Raw genomic sequence first — 24406 nt, forward strand, 5'->3', positions numbered from 1 at the left:
GGGCAGAGGGAGATACAGAATCCGAAGCAGGCTCCAGGCTCCGAGCTGTCGGCACAGAGCCTGACGCGGGGCTTGAACTCACCAACGGTGAGATCATGACCTGCGCCAAAGTCGGACACCCAACCGACTGAGGCACCCAGGCGCCCCATCCACTGTGTGGCTTTTAATGTGGTGACCACGAACTAGGTGGAATCCACGTAACAACTAATCTCACAAATGCATTCAACTACTAATGATGAACCTGAGCTGTTGCCAGACATGTCTTGCATGTTATGGGTCAGAGAGTTTGAGAAAAATAAAGTTACTCCTACTGTTCTGCAGGGAGGGGGGAGAAAAGCAATGGAATATTGTAATTCTTGTTAATAAACATTATTAAAGCCAGACCATTTCTGAATTTTAGAATAAAAATAATTCATCTACTGAAAGAATGGTAAACCGGGAAAGATTAAAAATTATAATTAAAGAATGGGAATGATATTTGGTATCAGAGGCATCTCAGCAGACTGTCTGAACAGCACACTACACGAGGTAAATTATTTCTGCCATAATAATGGTATTTACTCTAATACAATGGTGTGCTAGAAATCTAATTGCAACCTGCCAAGGATTTAAAAACACACAGTTATAATGTAAAAATACAGGAAGAGTAGATATGATCTGTATTTTTAAAAGAACACGGTAATACTACTATATGGTTCAATTTTCAGATATCAGGATTTAATATAATGAGAATAGACAGAGAAAATGAAAATTGGGGAGACTTTTGAATAGGTGCTTTAAGAAGGGGATTTGCGACCGAATGGAAACAGGCTGATTTTGATTACACTTTAATATGAGATAAAGTAAAGATGGGGTAAATCCAAAGTAAAATATAATTATAAGTTTCTGCATAATCCCTGGCAAAAATATTAAAGATTAGATTCCAGAATTGTGTTAGTGGCTCCGTACGACTTTTACCAATCATAGTTACCCACTGTACATTAGGCATTGTCAGAAAACAGATAAAATATATTCATAGATGGAAATAGTCATAAAGGTATTAATAAGATAACCTGGATTTTAAAGTTCTGAAATAGAAAAAATAATAAATACAGTTTAAAATAGAAAATAATCCACACAAACACCAGAGTGGGAGTTAGGAGACAGAATGCTATGAATTCATTTCTAAGTGAAAAGAAAATTAGGAGCAAACTACTTTTTCTATTAAGAAAGCACGAACACACCATGTTTTATACTATCCCTTGATTTATTTCACAATATCTTGTGCGTATGTTGACGAGTTCCCACGGGAGCACACTTGGATGGGAAGATAGATAGTGAGTCATGCAGGTTAATTAACCAAAAATTCAGAGGAGCAGTCGTAGCTCTACAATGGCTGGGAGAGATGGGCATTAGTCATTTAAACATAAACATAACCCTCAATGTGGACAGAAAAATCAACAGCCCTTAACTCGATGATAATTGATAGATGCAGTAGCACATACAGGTGAGAATAGTAGCCTCCTTTCAGGCAAATATCCAAGATTTGGAATATCTGATTACGAAGTCTGAAATTGGCCAGGTGTTGATAGAAACGATTCATGAAGTGTGGCCACAATCCATCCTGTACACAATCCATCCTGTACTCTAAGAAACCAACAGCGTGACAATAAATCTAGTGATTTTGGTGCCTTTTTTGTCTGTCTACCTCCAACACAGAAGCAGGTGGACATACACAGAACAAGCTTCTACTGAAAACCTTGATGAGTGAGGTAGATACCATCTGCCAATGTTCAGTCAAATGTGCTGTGATGGGTATATTTTGCAGGAATGGAGAAAGAGCGAGCGAGAGTGTGTGTGTGTGAAAGAGAGAGAGAAAGGATATTCTTTTCAGAAATGGATGTGGGCATATTGCAAAAGAAATTAAAAAAACAAAAAACAGAAGGCGCTGTAGGTAGGGAAATAGGAGTTAAAAATCACATTCCTACTGTAGGTCACCTCTGAAGAAAGTACATAACCTTATTCACCTTATTCGTTTCAAGGTGTTTTCAGGGAATATGTAATTAAATAATGATGATGTTAATTTCTTATTATTTTAAAAAGGATATGTTATTAATATGTTACTTTCCTGGATTCATTACTACAAATAGTGATATTTGAGGTGGTTGGAGTACTAGAAGACCTAGATATGGCTATGAATTTATTATGTTATAGAAAAATATGTATTTTATTTCTGATTATAGTGGGCAATTTGGATAAGAAGAATCATAAAAAGGAAAAATTGATAAATCTATAATCCTATCACACAGATTATGGGTGTTATGGTTTTTGCACATTTACTTCCAGCACAATTACTGCTGTCTTTCAAAGATACATACATATCATGTGTACAAATTTATGTTCTATAATTTCTTAAGATTATATCAGAGAGATTTTCCTACATGATTAAAACTTTTAATAAAAACATTTTTAGTCGCTGTGTAAATATTCTGTTGCATAAATGGGTCCTACCTTCAATGTTCTGTTTATTTATATATTTATATGTATTTATTCTGAGATACAGAATAAACATCTTGTATATCCGAATATTTTCTTAGCAAAGGTCTTCAGCGGTGGAATTCTTGAGTCTTGAGGCTAAATGCTTTCTGTGATGCTAAGGCAGACGTTGGCTAGCTGTTTGCTAGACTTGTTTGATTTTCTTTCTGGGCACAAAGATAGAATATATTTCTCAGCCTTCCTTGCAATTAGGTGCGGACTCAAGAAGGAATTCTTTCCAAAGGAACGTGGGCAGAAGTGATGAAATGAGGTACAGTGCTTCCGGGTGTGGTCCGTAATCACCTCTCACACAGTGCTCGAGCCTCTCTTCCCTCGGCTGCTGGCTGTATGTCAACACAAGGGTACCAGAGTATCTGGCAGGCTCCCTCTGAAGGACTGTGGGACTGGGTACCCCTGTTTTCCACCGCCTCTAATTGATACTATGTGTGAGAAATAAAATTCTATTATGTTCAGTTACCGATATTTGGGGGTATATTCTTTGGTGTTAGCATCATCTTAACTAATGGGAATATTGGCTTTGGAAACGAGGCACAATGCTCTAAGAAACCCTAAAATTTGTAGAATTGGCATTGGGTGGTGAGGTAACTCTATCAGAGGAAGGGGTGATGCAGACCCATGTAACAGTAATACAGTGGTAAAATATGTGTTAAAACTGTCACTGGCAATAGCTCAAAGGTAGATTAAGCACTTACTGAACCTGTAGCTCCAGGGGAAGAGACTGGAAAACAGAATTTTGCGGTAGGTTGGTTGTTACTGGTTCCTATTAGGAGGATGTTAGAAGGAAAAATCAGTCTGTAAATAGCTGGATGATTTTCAAGCAGAAATAAAAATAAATGCGGAGAGAAGAAATGTGGGGCATCAAAAAGCTGGAAAGCTAACTGCTTCCACACCCCACACAATAGGAAACAAGACTGAAAATGCTTTTAAGTGATGGCCCAGCCACAAAGACCAGATTGAGGGCATATTCTTCTTTCCCCAGATGCCTGTATGATCTCAAGGATGCTGGCATTAAGCTGTGTAAGTATGTGAGAGAGCCCTTAAGGTGAGGAAGCAAGGAAAGAAATCAGGATTAATAGTTACATTTAGGAAAGAATTTGGGGTGGGGTTCCTGGCCTGTGGAACTGAGTGAAAGTAAACGGATTAGAAGCCTACTAAATAAAAACATATTGCCAAAGAAATCATAAGCCTGGACTAAAAACGTCTTTGAATGCTTAAGCCTTAAAACCATCTTTGGACCCCCAAGCCTACATGAACGAGGAATGAGCTGTTTGGTCCCCCCTGGAGAAAGTCTCCGTTCTCACAGTAAAAATGACCAGATGGAGATGGACTGGGAAAAACCTCCGAGAGGGCAAAACCAGCAACCATGGAGAAAGGTGGACACAGGCTTTTCCTTCTCCTTTTTATTGTCTATGTTTTTTTTTTTTTTTTTTTTTTTTTAGAGAGAGAGAGAGAGAGAGAGAAAGAGAGATAAAGCGTGAGTAGAAGAGAGGGAGACACAGAATCTGAAGCAGGCTTCAGGCTCCGAGCTGTCAGCACAGAGCCTGACGTGGGGCTCGAACTCACGGACCACAAGATCGTGACCTGAGCCAAAGTCCGACGCTTAACTGACTGAGCCACCCAGGCGCTCCCAGAGGCTTCTTACAGAAAGCAGAATCAAGCTCAAGGCAAAGCATTTCTCTACCCTAAAGGTACGAGTCTTCAGAATTCTTGCCCAGAACAACTGTTGTAGACCAGTGACTCCTGTGCCCAGAATCTTCTCTTTTTTGAATGGAAGGATTTGTGTGTTTCGTGTGTGTGTGTGTGTGTGTGTGTGTGTGTGTGTGTGTGTTGGGAGGTGGGGTATCAAAAATGCTGTTTGGCAATAAAAAGGGATGACATATGGATACATGTGACAAGATAGATGTACTTCAAAAACATTATGCTAAGTGAAAGAAGCCAGACACAAAAGACCACGTATTGTATGATTCCATTTATATGACAAATGGAAAAAAGGCAGAAAGTAGATTAGTGGTCGCCTGGACCTTGGTTGGGAGTGAGGAATAATTATAAATGGGCCCCCTCAGGCCTTGGGGAGTGCTGGAAATATTCGAAAGCTGGGTTGTGACAGATGGCTATACAACTCTGTTAATTTAGTAAAAATCAATGGATTGTATACTTAAAAGAAGTAAATGTTACGATATGGAAATTTATCTCAATAAACCTTTTTTTGTTTTGTTTTGTTTTTAAACCTACTGGCGAGCATGGAGGAAAACAAGTACTTTAATACACCAGAAGGGTGAAATTCTGCGTAACCTTTTTGGAGACTTGTAGGAACATAGATGCTGAAGTTTCAAGGGTTCTGTTCTCTTACCTGGCAATTCTACTCCTCGGAATTCACTCTAAGGAAATAATTGAATACATGCTACCAGTTTGTTTCTTGCAAAGTTGCTTACAATATCGAATAGCTGAAATGATTTAAATGTTCTATCAACAGGGGTCTAAATACCTTAGAATATATCCAAACATTGAAATGGCCTACCACGCTGGTTTTTACTGTGGAGATCTTAATGTATTTACATGGAAAAACTATCCAACAGCAACAACAAACATGCAGTTTTCAAGTATGGTGTTTACAGGCAAAATATGGGCCCATTTATGTTTACAAAACCATGGACGTGTAAATATACCACATTTTACCCTTCCTGAAACGTGTGAATTTTTTTCAGCCGCTGTATGTTATCAGGAAAATAGCAACAAAAACATACGTGTTGTAAATAAGCTCACGGGAAAGTAAAATAAAAATCAGATTAAAACTTCATGCCCTGGATATGTTTGTATGTGTGCATTAATTTGTCTGGTTTGAAAGTAGTTAAATTTACATTCACGTGTGTCATTCATTTGATGTGAAATAACCCATCTGATGTACATTTTTATATTTTAATTTCTGTGACACTGATGAAGTAAATCCTACCATTCACTTTCATTGAATTTTTTCTTTGGACTGATTTTAATTAGTAAGTAGCACCATAAATAAAATCTGGCCTGTGCTCTGGAGGAGATGCTACTCTGTCATACAATGTTTAGTCTCGGGTGTTTAATGAAATAAGCTAAGATAGTCAGATGTGGCTTGGATTAAGGGTTACTCTTCCAGATCTTACCCTTCAAAAGCACCTGAAAAAAACTGAAAAGAAGGTGTTCAGAGGCTAGATTCTCACCAGCAAGTAAAGGCAGAAAGAATTGACAAATTTTTATATCAAATCGCCTGGAAAAAGTAAATGTGACTCTAATAGCTCTTTTTCACAGTCTGTTACAAAAACATTTGCTTCAGGGATTTACAATATTCGTTGATAGGTGCTACGATCCAAAAGTAAAGTAACTTTCTGTACACATATCAATAAAATCTGGGATGAAAATGAGTAAATCTATCAGGTCGTGTGATCAGTTTTCCGAACAGATTAAAGCCATTATTGGGGACTTACAACAGAAAACAATGATTCCCTTAAAAGGCAATGATTTTCGGAGCTGGTCTGACATTAAGCAGAAGGGCTTAGGCTGTGTGTTAGAAAGTTAGAAACTGCTTTGCAGTTTATTTCAAAAAAGGCACAAACATACTATATTGGTAGGCAATCTAAGTTCCAGGTCATGTAGGTCTCAACAGAAAACTATCAGTTTAAAATAATAAAACCTAAATTGAGTAGTGTCTGACAGATGAGTAATTAGACATTGTTTGGAAACAATGAATATTCATGATAATAAAAATAGGGTATGTAGATGTGAGGAAGAGAGAAATATATGGATATGAAGCACAGGACATTAAATGCCTGAAAACAGAAAATACTGAGGCTACTTGAAGTACTGAACCTTTTGTTTTATTTAATATAAGAAACTACTCTTCCTTTGGGTCTTTCTGTAAAAAGGAAGATTAAGGGCTTGTTTTGCAATTTACTATGAAACTATCCTACATTTTTAAACAGACAGGGAGTATTTAGGGTTGTATCATCATTTCCAACAGGTTACCATTTTCCCCTAGCTTCAATATCTCATAGAAATGTCCTCTCTTTGGGCTGGACCGTATGTTGTGGCATCTTATTCTTATTTCCTTAGATCAGATGTTGTTTTTAAACTTTGACTTTGAAGCAGGAGACATTTTCTTAAGAGGAGATCCTAGGGCCAGGGGCAGCCAAAGGGTTGGGCATCTCAAGGTCACCGTGACTGTCCCTTCTCCCCAATATTGACTCACGCCCTTCCTTCATTGTTACTTTGGCCTTTAGGACAGAGGTCCCAAGCTTTGATTGCACATTGGCATCACCTGCCAAGACTGAAAATCATGTTAGCTGGTCTCACCATCAGCAAGTCAGATTTAATTGGCCTGAGATGGGCCATCAGGACTCGATGTCCCCGTGCGATGCTAATGTGGAGGCAATGGTGGACCCATTGCTCGGGTCAGCAGTTTTCAGGATGTGATCCTGGACAGGCAGCAGAGCAGGGGCCTTCAGCCCAGATTTCCTGCATCGGTAACCTTGGGAGGGGGCCCTTCAGGTGACCTGATGCAGGCTCTCGCTTGAGAATCACTGCTTAAAGAAGCGGCTGATAATGTAAGAGGATTTTGAAGTCTTTCTCCCCCCCCCCTCCCAGGGGTGTGTTCCTTTACAGGTTTGACTGTGTAACTGATGACAGCACATGAAGTATGTCCATTATGAATGCTTTCCCTGATTCTTCCTCTGAATTGAGGATTTGGGGCCTTGTCTGCTACGTGGGAGTAGACACTAGGGAAAAGATGTCATGAGCTGGTGGCCTTCCATATCTTTTGATAATGTCCTGAAGATTGAATCTGAAAAGGAAATCTTACAGCTACTGAGCAACTAAGGTTTTTTCTTTTCTTTTCTTTTCTTTTCTTTTCTTTTCTTTTCTTTTCTTTTCTTTTCTTTTTTAAGGTTCTGGAATTGTTTACTATGTTCACTGGAACCCTGCATCTAATTAAGACCTCTACCCAAAGAAATTGTTTGATAAGAATAAATTTCAAGGGAACACTAAATATGCCTTCTCTCTTGGCGGTAGACTCTCCAAATAAGATAAGCTTCTTCAGTAATAGTGTAGTTTGTCCCTGTATTATGTTCCTTTCTGTGTCTTTTACATATCATATTAGTGTCCTATCACTGTTATAACAAATAATCACAAGTTGGGTCAGAATCCTGAGATGGGTTTACGCTGGGCCCAAATCAAGGTGAGGGCAGGGCTTCATTCTTTCAGGAGGCTCTGGGGGAGAATCTGTGTCCTTGCCTTTTTCAGCTTCTAAAGACTGTCTGTATCTCTTGGCTTGTGGGCCCCTCCTCCATCTTCAAAACCAGCGGGGTAGCATCGTTAAAGCTCTCTCTGACTCTTATCCTCTTTTTCTGTTGTCACATCTCTTTTCTGATCCGTGAGCCTCCCTCTTGTAAGGAGCTCTGGGATCATCCTCAACTCGTCCAGATAATCCAGGAGAATCACCCATCTCAAGAATCTTAGTTAACTTCATTGTATCTAGAAAGTCCTTTTGCCATGTAAATTTCACAGATTCTGGGGATTAGGATGTGGACGTTTTGAGGGGGCATTATTTATCCACCATACATATCGAGAGACAGAAGAAATTAGGGGACTTTTTTTTTAAAGTTTATTTACTTATTCTGAGAGACAGAGAGTTCGCACAGGAGAGGGGCAGAGACAGAAGGGAGAAGGAAAGAGTCCCAAGCTGGCTCTGCACTGTCAGCGCAAAGCCCCATGTGGGGCTTGAACCCACCAACTGTGAGATCATGACTTGAGCCAAACTCAAGAAGCAGACGCTTACACAATCTGAGGCACCCAGGCGCACCATTGAGAAGTAGTCCTTGGGGAGATCCACAAGGTAGTAAACTTCAAATTGCTATGTGCTTAAAAATCACTTGAGAATTTGTAAAAAGTGCATAGTCCTGAGCCCTGTCCCCAGAGATTCTGACTCTGGTTTAGTTTTGGGGATCTACATTTTACGTGCTAGTACACTCATGTTCTCCCCTCCCGGAGGTGATTCAGTACAGGTAATCCACAGACCATACCTGGAGAGGCTGCCAGCCCGGCAGCCGGGCAAACACAGATCCTGAGACATCTCTACAGAGCATTACTATTAACTCTGGTAAACATCAGAATTACTTACTAGAGGGAACTGTGAAAAACAGAGTTTTCCTGAGCCCCACTCTAGGCGATTGTGATCCCAGAGGTCTGGAGAGGGCCAGCACATGTGTTTCTGGAAAAAAAGAAAGAAGGAAAGAAGGAAAGAAAAGAAAGAAACGAAAGAAAGAAAGAAAGAAAGAAAGAAAGAAAGAAAGAAAGAAAGAAAAGGAAAGGAAAAAAAGAAAAAAACAAATCCTTCCAGGTAATTGTTACTGAGCACGATTGCCCCAACCTCAGTAAAATTCCTCAGTGTTCTTGGTAGTTTTACTTGTTGGAGCTCTACCAAGGATGTCTCCTATTTTCCTGTATTTAAAAAAATGACGTTACTAGCTAATATTCTTTTTCTTTGTGACTGATTAAACTATGGATCATGTTAATTCCTTATTTTCTGTCCCCAAAGCCTTTCTCAGAGCCTGGCCTACAAAGGGCACCCCATAAATGTTTCTGGAATGAATCAATGGTTCTCAGACTTTACCCTGTGTCACAATTACCCAGAAGGCTTGTTAAAACACAGATGGCTGGGCTTTGCCCCCAGAGCTTCTGACTTAGTAGGCTTGGGTTGGGCCCAAATATGCATTTAATTTTTTAAAGTTATTTATTTATTTAATTTGAGAGAGAGAGAGAGAGAGAGAGAGAGGGAGCAAGCAGGGGGGAGTCAGAGAGAGAGGGAGAGAGAGAGAGAGAGAGAATCCCAAGCAGGCTCTGTGCTACCAGTGCAGAGCCCAACTCAGGGCTCCAACTCAACCAATCTCGAGATCATGACCCGAGCTGAAATCAAAGCCTGAGGCTTAACCAACTGAGCCACCCAGGCAGTCCTAAGAATGTGCATTTAAAAACAAGTTCCCAGATGATCCTGGGGCTGCTGGTTAGGAGATCACACTTTGGGATCACTGGAATAGATATAGTTTGATTGTTAAAGTCCTAATTCTTTTATAATAAAATGAAAAATTTTATATGTGGTTGAGGGATTTAAAACTCTTCCCAGTTTTTGAATTGTCCTCACTTTTTTTCATTATTTCTATTTTTCTCCTTTAAAAATTATATCCTCTAGAAATTGAAAAAGAAAATCATATTTCTCCAGTAATAGCTACCTTATAATGTTTTATTGTTTATTTCTTCTCTGTATGTGAATTCTCCAGTGACAAAACAATTGAAAATATTTGGGGAGTTCCTGTTGCTAAAGAATGTTTTCAAACTTGTATCTTCAGCATTGTGTCTACATAATAATCTAACTGTAAATTATCTTTTAGCCTGAAACTTTAGTTTGATTTGCATTTTTGCATGGTTTGTTCTTTGATTTTTTTGGGGGGAGGTGGGTTATAGTCCTCAAAGAGGGTGAAAACATAAAGGAAAAAAGTCACGTATTATGAGACCAGTTACCTCTAGAAACACATCACAATTAAGAAAGATAAGTCTTACTGAGCCATTTGTCCAATTTTCCTGAGACTTGGCAGTGCATACTTTTTATTATAGAAATATAAAATTCATCCAGTATATATTTTTCAGGAAATTTTATGTCTTTAGAAGAAAGCTGATTTCCCCCCTGCATTTATCTAGCTAGAGATCATATATAGGGGATTGATAGCCTTTATATATACTTCTTCAACCTAAGAAATACTTCTTATGATTTAAAGGTAGCTTTCCTTATTCTTGCAAAATTATAACAGTATGCTTTCCTCATAAAATACTCCTTGAAGGGTACATCAGCCTTGCAGACAGCCTTATGCTTTTGAATCTGGGTGTAGTAAGTTTCTGGCAGTGAAGTAATAAAAAGTATTGATTTTATTTATTATACTCCCATGAAAGGGCTGCATAACTGGACTGATGGAATGGAGGGTTACTAAAAATATTTTTTAGGGCTGGGAAATTTTAATCTTGTAGATAGTGCTGAATTTGACTATAATGTTGGGCTGAAAGGAGGCATCTTACAAACAAACTTATGCAATGGCTATTAGTTGTCAATACACTTTTATTGAGTGCATGCCGTATTTTCAGCACTATGTTAAATCATCTTCTATCTTGAGAGGTTTTTTTTTTTTTTTTTTTTGCCTCGTGCATACCTTTAAAAGATACACGTTGCCAAAAAAATTGGTAAAAATATTTTCTATCATCACCCAAAGTAGGTATATTCAAGTAAAAATATTTTACGATATAATTTGCATGCAATGAAAAGCACAGATCATAAATGTACAATTAGATAGATTTTGACACAGGCATACGTGCCTGTAATAGACACCCTTGGCGATCAAGATACGAACATTTCCGTCACCAAGAAGATCCCCCCAGATCCCTTCCCAATCAATTCCCCTCCCTCCCACAAACAGTCACTGATCTGATTTCTGTCTATTCACTCTGTGTCTGGCTTCTTCCACGGCTTTTGAGATTCACCCCTGATGGGTGTGTATCAGCAGTTAGTTCCTTTGTATTGCTGAGTAGTACTCCGTCCTCCTAGGAGGCCTGGGCTTCGCAGGCAGCATCTAAGGACTCTCCTTTATTTCAACCTCTCCTCGTGTGTTGAAGCCATTTTTCCTTGAAGTGCAAGTCCTGGACTTCCTTCATCAGTATCACTACAGCCCTATTATTACTTGATCTTATTAGATCAGAATTGAAATGCAGGCTGGAGGAGCTGGTATTTCTAGCAAGCTCTCTATGGAATGCTGATTACATTAGTGATTGACATTGCCTTAAGCAAATATTTTGTGAATATGAGGGGTTAAGGAAAGGGCTAGAAGAATACGAAACAGAGTGGCCAAATTGTTCCCAGTAATTCAGGCTGATGGATTGAACTAAGCAGGTTTCCAAGATTTGTGAGGTGTTGGGAAGGCGGGGGGTCCTGGAGGCCAGGCCTAATTAATTAGACGGGAGACAGAGAACTGGATCTGAACAGGTTACCACTCTCTTCTGAGCTTGAAACAACAGATTTGGGCAAAACAGAAGAAGAAAAGGGGAGAAGGGAAGAAAGCAAGACTGTTACTTTGCAGCGTCTCAAAGGGAGAGAACACAGGTTTCCGTTTACCTAAAGAACCAAAGCCTTTCTTTGCTTTTCTTGATTATTCTCCCACCTGCTGCCTCCCCAAAGGCTGCCAAGCTCACCTGTGTTTTCCTTGTTGTTGCCTCCCAGCAGAAATGTGAGTGCAGCTCAAAACAGAGCAAGCGTATCAGTACTCCTGAATCACTGGTTGAAAAACACAGCCCGTAGAAACAGGACCTTTTCTCTCCTGTACAGCGATAAGATGCTTAAATACCAACGTGATAAGAACAAGATAAATAATAGCAACAAGCCCTGTGATGCACTCAAAAATGGCAGGCTGGTGCCACGTACTGTCCAATGAAATGTTCTGAATGATCTAGGGGCTGGGAGGAAGCATATACTTTTCATTTATACAATTTATTCTTTTCAAGTGCCGAACTGCTATGAAACATTCCCAACACTGTGGTGAAGTGTCTGGCTATCTCATGCTTGCAGTCAACTGTGCAGACGCTGCGCACAGATAGACACGAATCTCGTATTTCATCTGTCTTTGTTCATTGCAGCTGGGGGCACCTGTCCTCGGCGGCCACGGGCACCCAGCAGTCCTGGAGGGCGGGGCTCAGAGTGTCTCTGGCTGGGCTGTGTCCACAGGCCAATGCAGCCCACTGTCTACTCATCTCGGGCCTTTTCTCCTGCCTTCTCAGGGCTGGGGGAGGGCCCAGACGAGGTAACCGAAGCCATTCTGACCATTAACCTATAGATAGACCTTTCTTCTTCCTCAAGAGAAAAGCTTTTGCCTATACTTGGGTCCATTGGGTATTTTGAAACATAGGGTATGTCACACATCGTTACTGGAATATAGTCTAACAAAAATACAAAGAAATCTTCACCTGCATTCAGTATCTGATTGTTAGTAATAATATTACTATATCTCATTATGCTATATTGACATTTTAAAGTTTATTATTCTTATAAATAAGTAATTACATTAATGTAATGTCTGAGAGAAGGAAGATAACGATATAAAACTTTAAAAAACCCAGTAGACTACTTTAAAACATTTTATTTATTTATTTTTTAAATTCAAGTACAATCAACATACAGTGTTATATTAGTTTCAGGTCTATGATATAATGATTCAATAATCACGTGTAGGTTACTTTTGATTACGTTTAAATTTAAACTGTTTGAACATTTGAAATTTGAATGTGATATATCGAATATTCAAATACATTTGAATTGTGAATGAGTCTTTTAAAATTCAAAATGTTAAAGTTCTGTCCACAGAAAAGACCCAGTAGCAATGACAGTCCAGTAATGATGAGAATGTTAGCATTCAGACTACAGTCTCGGAAAAAGGAACCGGGGATTCTTGGAGAGATCTGGTTCCAGGTGTGGAGTGGCAAATGACAAACTGAGACTAGATCATCTTGTTATGCTGGAAAGCAGGGAATCTGCCCACTGCCTAAAAGTGGACAATTTTACCATCAACAAGAAAAATAATGGCAACTGATCAAAACACAATAATGAAATAAATATTCCTGAATTCATAATGATACTCAAAAGAGAAAGCCAAAGTAACAAACATAATTCACTTATCACTATTGGCCATAGTCTATTAACTTGTTCTCTGAAAATTAGTAATTAACTGGAAAAGTAAGCCTTGATCTGCCTTCCATGTGAAAACTCTATTTTCAAAATTTTATAATATAGCCCTAGTTAATGAGGGAGAGTTTTCTTATACAAGTATTCTAGCTAGTAAATGTAGAAGAAATGATAAAATTAGAAAAATTCACCCTTTTACATCTAATGAAATAACTGATTCAGGCAATAAACATTTATGGATGCTAAAACTAAGAAGCAAAATATAAATGAGGAACTAGATATTATTCCAAGGGAGTCAGAAGGTCAGCCAACAACTTTACAGCCAGGAATCAGGCAGTCCCCATCTGGATCTGCAGATCAATCAGTGTCATTAAAGGCAAGGCAAATAGATACTATGCACGTCCTTGTGTGATGTCATATGAAATACATAGGAGCATCTGTGAAGCATCCATGGAAAAAATTCACCCTGAATCTAATCAAGCCTTTAAATCTATAGGAAACGTGTTGAAAAAATCAGCAAAGCCCAGAATGTTACGGAACAACTGACCCAGTCTCTTTAAGAGGGCATTGCTTGAGGGGCACCTGGGTGGTTCAATCAGTCAAGCGTCTGACTCTTGCTTTCAGCTCAGGTCGTGATCTCAACGTCGTGAGACTGAGCCCTGTGTTAGGCAAGGAGCCTGCTTGGGATTCTCTCCCTCTCCCTCTCTCTCTCTCTCTCTCAAAAATAAACTTAAAAAAAAAGAAGGTATCATTTGACAAGAGGATGATAATGGAGATGAACATGCGAGATAAAAAGAAACTTAAGAGACACCTCAATCTCAACAGCAGCAGCAAAAAAATGCCCCTCTTGTGGAACACGTAGCTGGCTGGTGATTCCTGCATCCATCCCTTCCTGAATTCTCTGCCCTCCTGTTCCCCCACCATTGAAATCCAGAGGGCATAAGTTCGTGAAACTAATAGCAAGTAGAGCGGCATAAACAGAAATAGTTCTTACTATAAATGGAGCCTGTCTGAGGCAGTCATGGATTCTGGGGTGTCACAGAGTCCAATGCTGTAATAAAAACCAGATAATTTTGTGAACAATAACAGTTATAGTTACATATGCTGAGATAAAGTAGTCAAATCTCATGCTGTATGTTGGAAATTATTGTGCCCTGTGCTGCAGGCATCTAAAAAGAAAATTTCCCCGAACTGTGTGTAGAATATTAAGTCTATTAGAACTCTCCTAAGTATCAAATACAGGTAGCTTGGTGGCAACAGTGGTCCAAAATACAAACCCCATTTAATCAGGCTTCTCTGTTTAAAATTCAGACCATGTTTATATACGTGTACATGAGTGTATGTGTGTGTATGTGTATCTGGTTTTATTTAACTTGTCACACTGACAGAATTATCTGACATTTTTTAAAATGTTTAATTGGATGAATTTGTTAGTGAATCATAGCTAGATGCTGAACAATTCCAAGTTAATAGCAGAGATCAAGTATCTTTAAAAGGAATATCAGGGTATAAAATAAACTTAATTATGTAACATACCATAATCTACCTAGATTTGTGATTGTTTCTACTTTTTATTTATTTATTTTGGTTGCAGATTCCTTTCAGAATCTTACTAATATTTGGGATTCTCTTCAGAGAAAGACATAAACGGGTGAAAACTAGTCAACAATTTCAGAGAACTTCAGACAACTTTTCACCACCACCACCCCCCCTCCCCACCGCCCCGGTAGAGATTCTATCTTCCAAAGATGGCCACAAAAATAGTTTCCATCCCACACACTCTTCTGCAACGTGACTTGCTGCTCTCTGATCAAGAGGCCAAAATCAAATTCTTCTCCCTTTGCTTTTGGGAAGACCTGAGTGATTCACTGAGACAAAAGAATACAGAAGAAGCAATATTCTGGAACTTCCAAGATCAGATCATAAGGAGCTACCACCTGGGACTTTGAAACACTCACTCTTGGGATCCACCCTCTCAGGACACTTCATCTCTGAGTGTAGCCACCATGCTGTGAGGGTCACAAACTAGAAGGAGAGGCCACATTTGGCCACTTGGGTTGACACATTCAGCTGAGCTCACAGCCAGCAATGAGCATCAATGCCGGTCCTGTGAGGGAGCCATCTTGGACACCCAACCCGGTTGAACTCTCAGATGATTCAGCCCCAGCCAATATCTGCCTGCAGCTACATGACAGACACCATGAGAGAGCTGCTCACCTGAGCCCAGTTGACCCACAGAACCATCAGTGATAATAATGATTTGTTGTCTTAAGCCACTAAATTTTGGGGTGATTTGTTACATAGCAATAGACAACTATAACACCCACCTACCCCTGTTGAGAACCACTGCTCTTGATGATTTATTGACAAAAAGGAGATCAAATTTACAAATCAACTACAGTACAACTGGCTCTTTGAGGGGTTTCCTGCTACAACCAGTAATTCTTATACAGTGTCTGGTATCATTCTACATTGGATTCGGATGATTCTCACAATCAATTTCTCCTCCCTTCTTCTCTTTCCCCCTCTCTTCTGCTCCTCTCCCATGCCTACCCACCCACATACATGTGTCAATACCTTAAATCCTCGTATTCCCAACTGACTGCCTAACATTGACTGCTTTGATTTGAACGCCAGACAACACTGAGAAGAAAAACCTTTTGAAAATAATTGTTTCTAGGCCTTCATCCAGAAATCCCACTTTTGGATGTTTTCTTCCTTAACAGTGAATGGTTAATTCAGATAAAAATTGAGTTACAAAATGTTTATCACAGCATCGCATATTATAGGGGGAGAATTGGAAATAATCTCAATGTACAGTTATAAGAGGCTTAATAAATGATGGCATTCCTATGCTACAGAATACTATGTAACAATTAAACCGAGGTAAAAATACTTATACCGACATGGAGATTCAGGATATTAGCAGATGTGATGTGAGCAACGCTTTAAATGTACTCGCAGAGTTTGGCCTGGCTTCTAGAGCGCCTGTAATCTACCATGAGGCAACGGCCATCTGTCTAGGGGATCACTGGTCCCGGAGTGAGGGACGTGCAGAGCAGACCTGAACTTGAAGCAGGGTCAACTCAACCAGGGCACATACCAATGAATGAGAAATGAATGTTTGCTGTTGAGAGTCATTGAGGTTTTGTGGATTGTTATGTGAAAATCTGACTAATACTGTCTGATTCATCACTCAGTTACGGTGATGTTTGTGTAGCTCCCTATGTAAAAATACAGAAATGGGAGATCTCATTAGATGTAGAAAGAAGTGATATGGATTACCCTAGGTAACCAGTAATGTAATATATTTATACTGCTTTACGAATATAGTCGTAAGTTTGAGAGGAGTCTATTTGTCGTTCTCACCGAGCTGTTCACATGCCCTGCAATGGCGTTTGCGGTGGACTTGTCTAAAATTATGCAAGCTACTTGGTTGATGTTAAAATGAATGAGCCAAACTTCTACGCGTCTCCTTTCCTTTATACTCTTGTCTGATGTTTGGTGTCACATGTCACTGTATGCATTTCTGTCTGTGGCTTCCAAGTCTTGAAATGCAAATGTATTTTCACACAAAATGGGAATCTTTGGTTGATATATAATGTTGCTGTGGGGAGCGTTTTAAACCCATATTAACTTGGTGCCATTTTCCATAAGTGTTTAGACTCCGGTTCTATTGGTGAAGGTGTATCATTTCCTTAAAGCAAGGTTTTTAGCGGTGGCACCATTGACATTTAGGGTCAGATAATTACTTACGGGTGGCTGTCCTGTGCATTTTACTATTTTAGCAGCATCCCTGGCCTCTATACACACTAGATGCCTGTGGCACCCTCCAGATCCCTGCTCTCCTCTCCCCACCGTGTGCAGTAATTGACCATCAAAAATGTCTTCAGACTTTTCTCTATGTTTTCTGGATGGCAGAGTCACCCAGATGAGAACCACTGCCTTAATAAGTGAATTTTAATGCAGTGGTTGTCATCCCCAGCTGCACGTTATAATAATCTAGCAAGCTTTTAAAAAATATCTTATTTTGAAGTAATTTCAAAATTGCTGAAAAAGGCAATAATGGCACAAAGAACTCTTGCGTACCACTTATTAACCTTTGCCAGATGTACTTCTTCATTCTTTTTCTATATGTATGCATAGATCCTTTTTTTCTGGATCATTTGGGAATAAGCTGCAGACAGTATGACCCCCTGCCCCTTGATATTCAGTGTTTATTTCCTGGAAACAAGGATATTCTGTCACATGATCATAATATGAGTAACAAAAATAAGAACTTGAAGATTGATAAAATACTATTATCCAATACTCAAGCTTTGCCAAATATCCCCCAAATGACTGTTTTTTTCACAGACCAGGACACTCGTTATATTTTGTTGTCATATATTTTTTTTTAGTCTTCTTTAATCTGGAACAGTTCCTCAGCCTTTTGTTGGTTTTTTTATAACCTCAATATTTTTCAAGAGTACACACAACTTTTTTTGGAGAATGAGTCTCAATTTGGATGTGTCCACTCTTTCCTCATGATTAGATTCAGGTTGTGCAGTTTGGGCAGGAACATTATGTGAGTGAGGCTGCGAGCTTTCTAGCACATCTCATCAAGAGCCACAGGATGTAGGTTAATCCCTCTATTGGTGATACTAACACTGATCATTGGGTTAAGGTGGCGTATTCGTTTCCTAGGGCCACCATAACAAATTACCACAAATCACGCGGCTTCAAACAAGTTGTCAGGACTGTATTCCCCCTGGAAAGTCTAGGGTATAATCCTTCCTTGTGTCTTCTGGCTTCTCATAGCAGTCGGCGTTTCTCGTAGCTTCTCTGCCTCTATATTCACATGGCCTTCTCCTCCTTCTCTCTGTCCATGCCTTCTCCCCTTCTGTCTCTTATAAGGACACTTGTCATTGTGTTTAGGGCTCGGGTAATTCAGAATGATTTCATTAAATCTTTAATTATGTCTGCAAAGACCCTGTGTGCATGTGAAAGGTCACATTCACAGATCCTGGGGGTTAGGATGTAAACATATCTTTTAGGGGACACCATTCAAGCCAATACAGATGGTGCCTGCAGACTTTTTCACTGTAAATTTACTGTTTTCCCTCTGTCATTAGGATGTCATTTGTGGGGAGATGCTTTGAGATGATGTAAATATTCTTTCTATTCCTCATCAAACTCTTAACTATTGGTTTTAGCATCTATTGATTATTCTCGCCCAACTGGTGATTTTCTAATTGTATTATTCCTTCCACATATATAAGTTGACATTCTTTCATAAGAACTTTTCCTTCCTCCCTCCCTTTCTCCCTTCCATCTTCCTTCCTTCCTCTCTCCCTCCCTTTTTCCTTCCTTTCTTCCATCCTTCCTTCCTTCCTTCCTTTGAATATATCAATATATATATTTTATTCAGTGGATTCTAATATATTATTGCTATTACTTTACTTTTATATTCAAATTTTCCAGATGTGGCCAGCAAGACTCCTGTCAAGCAGAGTTGTGTGTGCTTTGACATGACTCCCATCATTCTTTGAGCAATTTTCTACTTTCTGGCACAAGAAAATGTTCCAAGCTCATCTTACATTTTCCCCACCCCGGCCCTGCAATCAGTCATTTCATAAGGATCCTTGGTTAGAAACCAAAATCTGGGTCTTTGAGAAATTTTTCTCCAAATTGTATATCCATTTTTATTGGCAAAAAATAAACATTTTAATAAAAAATAAATCTGACAATAACAACTGTTAAGGAGGATGTAGATCCACTGGGACCAATCCTAGTGGGAATTAAAATGATAAAGTTTGAAAAACTTTCTAATGTAGTCTGTCCTGGTCTCTGAGGTGCAGGGGAGAGCTTCAGCTTTACCCTCATATTCTAGGATTCTCTCAGTGGTGTCTTAATACTTGAACAGATGTTAGTTGTTCTTGTGAGGGGGAGAGAAGTCAGGAACATCCTATGTCACCATCTTGGTGATGTCATGCCCTGGGCTTTTTAAATACAATTTTTGAGCCCCTCTTCCAGAGATTGTAATTCACAAGTCCTGGGGTAGGGCCCAGAAAGGTGTGTGCATGTGTATATGTGTGTGTGTGTGTGTGTGTGTGTGTGTGTGTGTGTGTGTAAGATTTCAGGTAATTCTGTGGCAGAGCAGTTTGTAGGAGCTACTACCCTAATGCCTTTAAACCATGATTTATACTGCATTCTTCAAAGCACATTTGTTTATCTAAGGGAATAAACACTTGCCTCATACCTTAATTACTGGATACCAGAAAAACCAACCAAGATAAAACCTATAATCTGAAAAAACATGCTAGATATCAGATGTCAGTGATAAATGTCTAAGATGGAAAATGTATTCCATAATGTAAAATAATTATTGATTACAAAATCAAGTCAACTTAGATTCAAGTCTAGATTTAATTACATTCTCAAGGAAGAAAGTAGAAATTTTACTTTTAAATTGCATTTCTCTGACTGTAATCTCTCTCTTCTTCCCTCGGTCCCTCACACACACACACACACACACACACAGACACACACACACGCACGCACACACGCGCACATGCACACACACACACACAAGAATGCATCACTTTATGGGAAGGGGTCAGGGAACACAAGACTTTTCACAATGGAATAGAAAAATCATCTATTTCAATATCCATTGCTTGGCTATCTTCAATAATAGATAACTCTGAGAAGAAACAAAATTACTTCAGTGAAGCCAACAATACTGTTGAATAGCTTTATCACATTCTGGTATTGAGCGTGATAAAACATTTTTCCCATATGAAATTTTGGGTTAATATTTTTTTATTTCTTAAGAAGGGAAGAATGTTTCAAGGAACTAACATTTATATCTTGAGGAGGAATTTCTTCTTCTAGCTACAGATAATTAGTATATATACTGAAACTCTGGGTAACTTTGTCTTGGTGAAGAAGAATGTAATATACCTTCTTTTTCAGATGGACTTTTTTCCTTCCTAAAAATCACAAAGATAAATTAGGAGAAAATCCCCCATGGAAGTAAGAATTATAATTCTTATTATCAACAAATAATCACAGTTGTCATTTCTGAGTCCAGTAGTCTCTCCTCAACTATGATTGTGTTTTCTGGGGTTTTGGTTACCCAGGGGGAGCTGCAGTCCAGAAGTGGGTGGTCCTCCTTCTAATGTATCATCAGGTCAGTAGTGGCCTAACGCTGTGTCACCTCACTGCATCTCATTGCATAGGCATTTTATCGCCTGACATCATCGCAAGAAGGGGGAGTCTTGTACATAAGATATTTTGAGAGAGGCCATATTAATATAATTTTTGTTACAATCTGTTGATATGATTGTTTTATCTTATTATTAGTTATTAGTTATCATTAATATCTTACTGCATGAAATTTAGAAATTGAAATTTATCATAAGTATGAATGTAGGAAAAAACATAGTATATCTAGGGTTCGGTACTATTGGTCATTTCAGGCACCCACTGGGGGTGAATATATCCCCCACAGATAAGGGGGGACTACCGTAGGTACTAGGAGTTTTATGTATCATCTCTATTTTGCAAATAAAGAAAGTATAGAGAAGTGAAATAACTTACCCAAGTTCATGTAGCAAAGAAATGGCTAAGCTAGGACTCAAGTCCAGTCAGGGAAGGAAGGTTATGTTCCGCAGCAAGCAGCCCCCAAATCAGCAGCAGATAACAAAGGTGCAGCTCATGCTACATGTGCAGTCTGGGTTGGCTGTGGCTCAACCCCATTTCATCTTTATTTTTGAACCCAGGCTGACACTGAAGCTTCTGTTTGGGATATCGCCAGAGACTGTAACAGAGAAGAAAGAGTATGGCAAACCACACACTGACTCTGAATGCTTCTACCTGACAGAAGGAACAAAATGGCTTCAGGGAAGCCAAGTGTAGCCTTAAACAACTATGTCACATTTTGGTATTGAACGTTGGTGTTTTGCATTTCAATAGCCAGTGCAAGTTAGGGTTAAACCTGATGTGAGTGAGGTGGGGAAGTATAATCCTCCAGCAGGGAGAGGCAGTAACTATTTGTGAACAGTAATCAGCCTCCTGCAGACCGGCGTGCGCGGGTGACATAATTTAACCTGAAGCCGGTGTAGCAGTTCCCTGGTCTCAGCAACTGGTCCATGCTGGTCTCATCAGACTGAAGCAAAGATTGTTGTTTGACAACCGGGAGCAAAGTTGACCTTGCTCTTTCTCTAAAATGGAGCTGCTGTAGCCATTTTTCTGCCACAAGGGAGAAGTGTGACAAAAAGGCTGGTACATGCCGCCAGGTGGAGTCAAGAGGAATGGGTCCCCAGCACTGGGGGCGCAATGCGTTTCTGGAACAGCTCATCCTGAGGGTGGTCCATCTTCTGAACTTTTTAATGATATAGTCCAATAAGTCCCCTAGGTCAAACTAGTTTGAATAATTACTTCTATTTATAACTGATAATATTAAAATGCACAGCCTAGAAAAGTCCAAACTCTCTTGGATGAGGCATGCATGTGTGTATGTATAATATGCTCGATTTTGTGTGAAAACAATGTAGTAACATTATGAAAATTTTGAAAAATAAGAAGGAAATGGCCTATGATCATACGCCCAAAATGCCAACTATTAATCAGGTGTGCACGTATTCTTCCTGTACTCCCCACCCTGTCATGTGCATTAATTTTTATATAGGTTATGTCAAATCATCCAAATAATTTTGTATCCTGGCCTTCTCACTTAACTATGCAAGTCAATTCTTTCCCCACATTGCTACAAAATATTCTAAACGTCATTGAAAGAGCTGCAAAAGGTTCTAGGTATACTATAACATAGATGAAAATTTCCCCAGTTGTGGGGTGCCTGGGTGGCTCAGTTGATTAAGCATCTGACTCTTGATTTTGGCTCAGGTCATGATCTCATGGTTCGTGAGTTCGAGCCATATGTCAGGCTCTGTACTGACAGCATCGAACCTGCTTGGGATTCTTTTTCTCCCTCGCTCCCTGCCCCTCCCCCTACGTGTGTGTGTGTGTGTGTGTGTGTGTGTGTGTGTGCGCGCTCTCTCAAAATAAATAAATAAATTCTTAAATTAATTAAAAAATGTAAATTAAAAAAAAATGTCCCCAGTTATGGACATGTAGGTTGCTTCTAGTTTTTTACTTTTTTATAGATAACAGTGCCACGTATATATAATATATGTACATGGAGAAACATGAGAAGGACATATGCAAAACATTATACCAATGGATGCTTTTGATTAGGCCTCTGTGCCTCCTGGACCATAATGTGATGAAACTCACAGAATTAAGTAGGAGCTGGGTTCTGCCTACTCTATGTCATTATTACAGAGGCAAATCTGGCATTATTTATTGTGCTAGGTTTAAAAAATGGCATAAACATCTTCAAATTTTTGCTAGAATAAAGAACTACGATTTGAGATAATGTTTGGAATAACTGGTAAAACTCAGAAGATAACTTCTAGATGGAAGCTAGCAGGGAGGCTTGCACACATATTAGTCATACCAAGTCAGAAGGAAATGCTACTGAGATATATCAATACAGATTATAGGCAAAAATGATTTTTTGTATTGAGATTCTCCATTGGCATGAACTGCTCATGCAAATGTGTTTGGCCACTGTCCTCAGAGGTTATGCTGAAAGGGGGCAGCTCTTCACTGTCCCCTAGGAGTCTATTTACTGCCCTGCTGGGGCCAGATGGTTCTGCCGGGCCTGGCCCGCTCACTGGCCTCCGATGGCTCTCTGTCTCTGGTCCGGCCAGAGACTGTCCCCCAGTAACTCTGCAGCCTGAGCATTTTCCAGTGAACTTAGGTAATATATCCCTTTCTAGCTTGAGATTCATTTAGATCTACGTCTATTTGCTATAAATAATTAAAAGGGGGCTGATGTGGTTATTCAAGAGTAGTATCCAGGCACTTCTCCAGCTCTTTCTCTTTCTCAGCCTCATTGAGTAACTGGAAGACTGACAGACTCTTCACTGGACGTCCGATTCTTTGGCCCTGCTACCCTCGGTCTGCGGATACAGGGCTACAGCTGTAGCCCCTGACATCTGTTTCTCAGCCCAGGTCCCAAACACAATTTCTTGACAACTATATTAGCAAAAGCATTTAGCCTGACTCGCAAGAGCATTTGAAGCAGAGCCAGATAGTTAGTTTAGTGGATCTGATTTCCTGAATTAAGGAATCCTTCTTTGGCAGAGTGTGGGCTGGCTCTAGACAAAGAGGTTTTATATAGTGGAGCCATAAGGGCGGATATTAGTAACTTCTGAGGAGAGAATGAAAAAGGAGCCCAGACATTAGAAACAAACTTAGAAAGTATCTCCTCAGGGTGAAGCTGGTCTAGCAGAGGCTCACAGGGGGAGGCTAGGGTATCTCCTCAGACATGATGTGAATGTGGATGGACCTAGGAGTGAGATCTGTAGCTCCCAGGAAGTACAGGGGAAAGATGAGGGACCACCAATAAAACGTAGACCCCGGAAGACAGACAGATGCAGTCCCATCTTGCAGCCGTCACACCGTCACTGCAAAAATGAGCAGCCGGTGAAATCACTTTGACTGTAATGACTAGTTAATGTACATCTTTGGTTAAATTCCATTCAAAGAACACAGAGAGCTGCCAATGTATCTCTTTATTATAAATTTTTAAATGTTTTAATTTTCAACCCGTGGTTGCAAGCATTATTTTAGACAATGCTTTAGAGTTTCCTTTGTAGTGTTTGTGTTAAAAAACAAAACAAAACAAAACAAAACAAAAAAAACTCCAGTATAATGCCACGACTATCTCCTATAATTCAAATTTGGTCTTGTGCCAAAGCCTAGGATAGGATTTCATTGATACTTGATCCAGAATATCCAATGTAGATCAACATATCCTACTCTTTTCGGACAAATGCGAAACCTTCAGAGCAACCCCACACAAGTGACTTGTTCATGACAGCTTTGCTCCTCAGGCTCTTTCAGGTCCCCAGAACATAAGCTCCCTGAGGGCACCCAAGCCTGGGGCGTTCACTGGCTTCTCATGCTTGGTAAGCACCTTGCTGCCTCAACAGATAATAAAAGCTAATGCATTTCCTATATCCTTATATTTACTGAAAAAAAAAAAAAGGCGTGGTGGGGGGGGAGAGAAAAATTCTAAGT

At 39.6% G+C, this 24406-nt stretch overlaps 1 long non-coding RNA gene across 1 annotated transcript; it reads right to left on the reverse strand.

Moving 5' to 3' along the window:
* Window positions 1-11709: 11709 nt before the first annotated feature.
* LOC116738236 lies at window positions 11710-21061 on the reverse strand. The gene is made up of 3 exons (XR_004343936.1): window positions 20858-21061; window positions 14268-14324; window positions 11710-11915 (listed from the first exon to the last, which is right to left on the reverse strand). It is a non-coding gene; the product is annotated as an uncharacterized LOC116738236 (long non-coding RNA).
* Window positions 21062-24406: the final 3345 nt, after the last annotated feature.

The sequence above is a fragment of the Lynx canadensis genome, chromosome C1 (genome assembly GCF_007474595.2).
Source record: "Lynx canadensis isolate LIC74 chromosome C1, mLynCan4.pri.v2, whole genome shotgun sequence".
Classification (NCBI taxonomy): domain Eukaryota; kingdom Metazoa; phylum Chordata; class Mammalia; order Carnivora; family Felidae; genus Lynx; species Lynx canadensis.